Here is an 8,739-nt window from a genome sequence, read left to right as displayed (position 1 = left end):
GCGAATAGGTCCTATCATGCGGTGTACTCTCGGCTTTTATCATAGTGTTAAAACTCTTTTGATAACCTTTCATGCGTTTGACAGCTGAATAAAAAAGTGATTAAATTATGCCTGAAACCAATTGTGTTGTACAAAACTGTTCAAATAAAGGGACACACCCCTTTCCTAAGGACAAAACACGTTTGGATACATGCTATAAAGCGTGGAAAAACAAACTTTGAGAAATGGTCACCTTTGAGCAAGTGGTGTTACGTTTGTAAACATCATTTTAAGGAAGACGATTATGATGGATTGACTTATGCTGGTATGTTACATATGTTACATAATTATTTTGTGAATACCTATGTTCATTTTATATCTTGCATTATATCAATTTTGTGAGACCTTGGAATACAGTGAGATGACAGGAATGTGTTCGACGTTCGGACTGAGTCAGTTTTCGGACATAAACACATTTGCAGACATACAGTTTTTTTTTATAAATGTACCTGTTGGAAATAAGCTGTACTTAAGGCTTTTACAGGATAGGCCTATCCTGTTTTTTTTATTTCTGTCATAATGCTTCACCACAGTCGCCAAAAATATGTCTGTGATATCAAACTGTGTTTTGATATGCTATATGTGATATTTCTTGTGACTGTATGATAAATAATTGTATTTGCACGAAAAAAATATATCAATCTATCTACCTGTAATCAGTTTTATTGAAGGAATTTTGACAGATTGTTATATTCTTTTTATATTCAGGTACTGATCGACATAAAACGTCACTGAAAAAAAAAACCGCTGTGCCTAGTATATTTTCATGGACTTGTCCCATTAAGCGATCTTTGTCAAAAGAACGGGGTGCTCGGTACAATGCAAGAAGTGCAGTGAAAAGAAGGAAACTGTTCAAACAAAATGGAGGAATCGGAGGCAAGAGAACAGTACTTTGCCACCAAAGTCGATCTGGTTCCTGTCGAGGAGATGAAGTTTGTCGCTGCAGTAGAAGAGGTCGTTTGTGAAGAACCAGCGTCTTTTGAGCAAGAAAGTGTACAATCTGAAATTATTGCTGAAACTACCGTTGACATGGAAACACAGACACCTAAATGCCCAATGTATTCAATAAACAACTTTGAAAAAGATGACCCAGCTGTTCATTTTTACACTGGCCTTGAAGGTTATGTTAAGTTTTTCTTCGTGTTGAATACGCTAGGACCTGCAGCATACTGTCTGTACTATGCATATTATTCAGTCACTAATATCAGTGTTCCTGATCAGTTTTTTCTCGTTCTCATTAAACTACGGAGACATACGACAAATTTTGAACTCTCAAGAATGTTCGGTATAGCAGAAAGTGTGATATGTAACAGTTTTGTTACGTGGATTATTTTAATGTATAGGCAGTGGGGTGAACTAGACATTTGGCCCAGTCAAAAACTTGTTAGGTATTTTGCACCCACAAGCTTTAGACGACATTACCCAAATACCAGAGTAATAACTGACGGAACGGAATGCCCAATAAGAAAAATCCAACCGCGCAGCAAGCAACTTTCTCCACATACAAAAATAGAAACACTGTCAAGGTTCTTGTTGGTGCTACTCCAGGTGCATGAGGTGGGTTGGTGTCTTATGTGTCGCCATCATATGGTGGATCTACAAGTGATCGTCAAATAGTAGAGCGCAGTAGTTTAGTGAGTATGTGTGATCGAAATGGCAGTATCATGGCGGATAAAGGATTTAATGTGCAGGACATTTTTGCACCAAAAGATGTCCATATAAACATACATACTTTCTTTAAAAAGAAAAACAGAATGTCGGGAGAGTCTGTTATTAGGGACAGGAAAATATCTAGTAGCGTGTGCATATCGAACGGGTAATAGGTCTCGCAAAGACATACACAATTCTTGCTGAGCCATTGACTGCAACTGAAATTAAGCTATCAGCAGAAATTATATTTAACTGTTTCATGCTATGCAATTTAATTTTAGGACAGGAATTGTTTCAAAATATGCTTAGAACCATTTTTTTGTTATTGATGCAACAGGTTGTTTTCAGTTTGGGCATTTTTAATGTCCATAGGTAAAGTCCTGACCATAGCTTGAACTATGGTCGTTGTACAAATAGTAGCTTAGCAACCATAGCATTTTACTGATTAATAAGATACAACAGAGAAATAAATGATAAGTTCTAAAACTGTTCTTTTATATGTATTTTTTTATTTAGGTTAAGGTTCAACTTTAGTCAAGCATACAAGTTATTTATTTAACGCTACTGTCGCTACATGTAGTTACTGCTTGCATCTTAGGAAAAGCTAGCTGTCTTTGAAGATACTTGATATTAGTAATTTTAGTTTATCAGTACTGTACCAAGCAAAATTTATGTCTTCTGAAAAAGTAAAAAAAAAGTCTGTTCAACAAGTAAAAAAGGAAGATTATTTATCATGTTTGTTTTTCTGTTTTGTTCAACAACTCTCATAAATATTTAAAGAAATACACGCAACATATAATAATTTTGTCAAAGGTTTGAATATTGCCTAACATAGCAGAAGGTTTTATTGAATCTATTGTTTTTTGATCACCTCCCTTTATTGTAATCACTATAAAAGTTCATGCGCATTTTAAAAAGATATAATTACAAATGCATGTACTGTATCAATATCGTCTATTTGGATAGCTGTTTCTTCTGTTTTAACATAAAAATTAAAGGCACTGACCTACAGATTTAGCTACAAAAATCTTTCTTTGAAATCATTGAAGTTTGGTCATATTAATTATGAACATTAGAATATGAATTTCTGTTTCTAGAATATTTTAAAAATTCCAAATCAAAAACAAAGATTACCGCGTAGGGAATCAAACCCCCCAACTCAGCAATAAAAACATTTTCCGAATGTCGTAACCAATAGAGCTACAGCTGAAGCAGAGAATTTAAGACTTCGAAAAAGTAAAAAGTTGTAAAAACATCAATTTCTCATGTGTTTCGGTCACATTAAGTTTTTCGGTAATTAAGGATTAAAACTTTCTTCAGAAATGTAGCATTTATTTAAAGATATCTAATTAAAATATTTATTTTGTTGTGGAACGATCTGGAAGCCAGTGGCTTTAACCCTTATCATGCAGGACACGATTGATTCTGTCTTTGTGACCAGTGTAGATCATGATCAGCCTGCACCTCCGTGCAGTCTTATCAAGATCTGCACTGTTCAAAATTCAGCCAGTATCTTTTTGTTAAGCACCCCTTTTAACATTTAATGGTACTGTCCAAATTGAAAGATGGACAAATTCATTATAGAAATTTAGCAGGGTTAGATAAAGCCTTTTGGAAGTTTCATCATTTCAAAATGCCGGCCAGTAATATATAACTGAAATATTGTTGTAGCACTTATTTTTAGTAAGTCACATTCCCATTAATTTATGAGCAAAGTGGGCTAGCTAATTCAGCTAGTTGAAAATACTGCTAAATTTTACTGCTGTATGGATGCTTTGTTTCAAATAGACAATGATTACTCTGGATATATTAAAGTTGCATAAAATTTCCTATCCACTGGCTTCATATTGACTGTTACCATAAAAATGTGCATGTCATGTGTCCTTTTCACTCTAGGGGGTTCAAGAGCTAAGTCATTGAAGCAGACTTTTCACTTCCTGCTCCCACTTTGGTGTTAATTCTTAATTGACTTCACACTTGCTCCTTTAATTAAATAATGAATGACAAAACAAAGAAGAAGGCATAAGGTTTTTAAATCAGCATGTAGCGTTTTGGTATCTTTTTGCAGTAATTTGGACAGTCCGATGTAAAGTAATGTGTATAATATGTTACCTTAATACGTTTTAACAATGTGAAATAATGTCTAATAGGTCTCATATGTGTGTGTGTGTGTGTGTGTTTTTTTTGTGGTCTGTGTATTAAAAGTACTTCGGATGTTTTTATTAAATGTCAAGATTTATATTTTGATATTCTTGTTATGTTTCTAGTTTGTTTCTACAGTTAAAAAATAAACTTGTACACATTGTCAGTGTTTTTGTTGATTAACAGTATTTCAAGTAATTGTTGTGGTGTTAACTCAAGAAGCGATACTTTAGGCCCGAAAAATATGTAAGTGACAACTTTCCCATAAGTACTGTGTCAAACCCACAGTGAACAATTTAAGAGCCTGAATCAATGACCATCTTACTGGAAGTTTGTATTTCACTTTATATGGGCAAGTTGTTGTGAATTTGAATTGACTGAATATTAAAGAGGCAGCACCATAAAATTAAAATTAACAAGGGGTATGTCACTTGTCAACTTGTCAATAGAGATCATTTTTGCCTCATGGATGATATTTTCATGAATTATATGAGTAAATAGCTGTAATAATGAACTGGGCTAATGGAAAATTGAAGGGACATCTTATCACAAGGGCATATCCTTACATTTTGCGATAAATATGTATTATAATTCTATATTATTAAAGACCTTACAGCATTAAGCTGTTTATGAAGATCTTTCCAACTAAGTTGGAATGTGTACTGTCTAAACTGATTATTATTTTAAGAATATAGTCTGAACACTTGCACAATGTTAAAAGGGCATTTTTATATTGAAAAAAATACTTAAAAGCTAAATAAATCATTTGTTGTAACAGTTAACAAATATAGCAATCATACAGTCCATAAAATAAACTGATACAAAAAAAAATGCACATAAATAGTCCTTACAGCTAGTCTCATATTTGTCAAAGCATAGAATATCAGTAAAGTGTCAGTACTGGAATTGCCCTCAAATGTTTTCATGCAAAAGACTAAATTTGATCTCTGTATAAGTATCTAGACAAGAGTGCAGACTTAAAATGTTTTTGATAAAACGATGATAGCCTCTCAACCATTTGCGATATAAAAGAATTGTCTCTATGAATTCTCATATACTTAATGTCAGTAATAGTGTAAACAATAAAGTCACAGCACTGTCTTTCACTACAGAACAATTGTCCCTGAATCTGGTAATAATATGGATGTGTTATTTTCAATGTCAATCTTTTTCCATCAGTCAGAGTAAGGTATGGAACAGATTTTGTGTTAATGTCTTTGTTTTTTGCAGTAAATGGACATTTAACTTCAACTATTAGAGTTTGGTTAAATACTCCATCTGGGGAAGCACCGAGATATGGGTGGGTGGATGACACAAATATTCCGCAGGAATTAACTTTGACTTTGTTGTCTTTTTCATACCTATGAATAGCTTCTTTGTGTCCGTGTTTCATTGCCTCATTTTGTTCAAGTTTATTTGGATGCACCTAAGGTGCAGCAAGTTGAACATGATTAGTCCGTTCGGTCGCATGGCATATTCTATGGTAGTTTGAGGACTGAATCCGTTTTTCTCTTTCTTCGAACCATCTTTCATTTTGTTCCTGACCACGAGTATACACTTCTAGAGTTTCCCTTTGAGATTTCGATATTTTCGACACCTGAATGGCATTTAAAAAAGTGTCCTCTAATGTGTCTGACTGATAATCATGATCTAATGCATACGCACGCATGTTTGCTGGCTGAAATGCTTGAAAGATTGGTGTCTTTGAAATTCCTTTAAAATTCATACAAGTGTTATAAAAATAATCTTTATAATTTTCCCTATTCTGAAACTCTTTTGGCCTGGGGTCAAACATTTTAATGTCACAGATTTCATCAGCACCTGCAATGTTCATATCTCTTGACTTCAAAGGTGAACCTGTATGTTTTTTTACTTTATGAAAAGACTGGAGTTTCTCAGTACAAGTCATTTCTACGTTTAATTTCCCAGATGAAGTAAACTTACAGCAAGCAAACAGGATTGTCCGTACATGTTTACAGTGTGCTGTTGGACTTTGACCAGCCCCACATTCACACTGGGCTTCATGAAACTGGCCATTCTTCTTCACACTGATGTCTATTGTGTATGACACTTTCTTTTTCATTTCTGCATAGCAGGCACCTTTTATCTAATCCAGGTCTTCAGTAGAACAGTACCTCACATAACGAATGAAAGTTTCTTCATATAAATCACACACGACACGGTCAAAGTCCACACCGAACTGTGACATATAGTCACTTGCGCACTGGTTTGTGACAGGAGGTATTTTCATATCCGAGTTCAGAGCTTTGTATTTTCCAGAAGTGGAAGATCCATAAAATACTCTGGCACTGTATCATAGTCTTCAACGAAATTGTGATTTCTCTCATAAGCTTCAAGTCTGAAATGAACTAATGAAAAATACCTTAGTACACACAAATGAAACATGTCTACATGTACATTTAGCCAAGTTCGCGTTGATCAAACAGTACCTCGACCTTTTTAAATATGTTTTCAATAGGTATAAGATAAATAATCAGTACAAGAAGAATATGCACACATGTTACGAACAACACTACTGTTGTTTAATGCTTTTACCCACTTAGGAATTGCACGATCACACGAAAGTATTTCTAAACTTAAGATCCGATTTTTGTTTGTAAACATACGTCCGTTCTACATTTTAATGTACAAATGTTAAATACCTTTCAATCAGCTCTTTCTTTCGTCCAGATAGTTTAGCATTGCGGCGGCGAAGCTCTTTCCTCAATTGCTCAAGTGATAAACAGCTGAATTTTGATGACATTGTCGGATACTTTCAAAATCTACTAATATTTTGAAGTGACAGCAACTGAATAACGATGTAAATAATGTAAACAAAGTTTTCTAGGACCTATTCGCACGTAGCGCCACCTAAACGCGCACCTGTTTAATCAGGGGAATTAACTGGCCGATGTCGCCCATTGAACCACACAGAGATTTAAAACCTTATTTCTATTGTATCCCTTCATTAACACGAGTAAGTTAACAGCGAAAAAGTAAAATATTTGTGAAGATAGTAAACTTCGAATCAGGTAGTCATCTTAATTTCACCCGGGTGCAGACAGACGTTATTAATCCAGTGATATTGTGTTATTAAATTAAAAATTATTTGGAGCAAAAAAAAAAAAAAATACTAACGATTTATCAATTCTTAGTTAACGACTGGAATGTTTTTAATCCCACAAAATTAAAAATTGAAAATACTTTTGCTTGCGTAAGTCTTACGGCATGCTATGCATACAGTTACTAATGCCAAGAGTTGGGATGATGGTTTTCCCGACTTAATTTTGTAAAAGCCATATATCTTCCAAAATCTGGGTGATCATAGATGACCTCGAGTTCTTTCGAGACGTTGGAGGAAGCCATTTTATGCAGAAGAGTAGTTTCCCTTTGCGTAATTGCCCCAAATTCCGTAAATACCAGAAAGGAAAAGGCCAGAAACAACTAAATTATCCATTTAGGGTGCCAAGTAATTAATCGGTCAGTCAAAAGTGGTCGGCGATCGCGATCATGAATGCCACGTCCACGATTATCCGATTGTCGTGGATTGTCGGCCCATTACTAGGTATAGGTCACTGTTATTAAATATTGAAAATTGTTTCCGTTGATAAACTTGATTAGTCTCCATACTTAGAAAGTTCTACAGTGGGTTAAAGCGTTAGTCTAGTGTATCTTTAACAATATGGAATGAACAGGTCAAAGTTCAAATCCTGGTTTTGGCTTTACTCTGTCATAGCGTCAAGGTCAAACTAATGACGAGTCGAGAATTACATATTGCAATGACACATCTACTGTTGCTATACCTGTACTTCTAAAGGCATAATTGTATGATAGAGCATGACCCTTTTTTTAAACAGAACCTGTTGGTTGATGCAAAGTTTGAATTTCTGGTTTTCTTGGAATTTCCACGTTTCTGGTTATCTTATATATTCCCTTTAAATTTGCAGTCAAGATCATACTTACTCTTTCCCAAGAAGTCGACAAAGTCCGGGGATATTATTTTAACGTTAGCTCGATCTTGAAAGGTTTTATAAGAAATATGAATAAAAGGAAAATGTTTCAGTTTTAGGAATGTTTGTATCCAAGAACCCTTCGTTGATTTGAACTTTATTATAGAAACGGACCATGTATTTTAATCATAGTATTCCCTCAGTTGCATGGTTGACAAAGACCTTTGGTTCTGCCAGATTTGTTATAAATGTAACAAAACTGAACGAATGCGCTGTAGCTGACGAGGGTTTTCATATATCCATCTAAACCCAAACCGAAATGAAAACGAAACCTAACCGAGAATATGCACGAATGGGCTTCGCAGTTATTGGACTGAAATCAACAATAGGGTCCTGTTTTCTTAAAATGGTCAATTTTTAACTTTCTCATGAACAAATAAAACAATCGTACAGGATGCTTGCGCCATGTCTCGCCGATCACGAACGTGTATATCTCAGTCATACACAGAGAGAAATTCCTTGACGTTTCTTATACTTATTTAGGCAGTAAACGTGCATTCGACGATACTGCTCTCCTTCAGGAATGACTGCCAGTTTACCAGCATAAAATTGCATACTGGTGGTGTGTTTTCATGTCGGTAGGAATGTTTCAGATTTTAAAATAAGACGTATGTTGAATTGCCTTTCATTGAACTATAATGAAAATGTTCTATACGACCGTGACTAGCTCTGTTATGTTTGAATTTATGATTATTTTCTACAGAGTTCGTTACATTTTCTAGATGTGCAACTTCAAAAAAGAAAGGATGTTAATAAACCAAACAAGCACGATTCTTCTCTTATTTTGGTGAAAAAACAAAACAAACCACTCCCAACCTCCGCGCAGGAATATTACTGACCCGGTAAGGGGAAGTAACACTGTGTTGGAATTTGACCAACTTCTTTAAGCGCTTGGTCG

At 34.8% G+C, this 8,739-nt stretch overlaps 1 pseudogene; it reads left to right on the top strand.

Annotated features, from left to right (window-relative positions):
- The first annotated feature begins 900 nt into the window (after positions 1 to 900).
- On the top strand, positions 901 to 1,998 carry LOC123555771 (uncharacterized; annotated as a pseudogene).
- The last annotated feature ends 6,741 nt before the right edge of the window (positions 1,999 to 8,739 follow it).

This window comes from Mercenaria mercenaria, chromosome 7 (genome assembly GCF_021730395.1).
Source record: "Mercenaria mercenaria strain notata chromosome 7, MADL_Memer_1, whole genome shotgun sequence".
Taxonomy (NCBI): Eukaryota; Metazoa; Mollusca; class Bivalvia; order Venerida; family Veneridae; genus Mercenaria; species Mercenaria mercenaria.
This window is presented reverse-complemented; position numbering and strand designations above follow the sequence as displayed.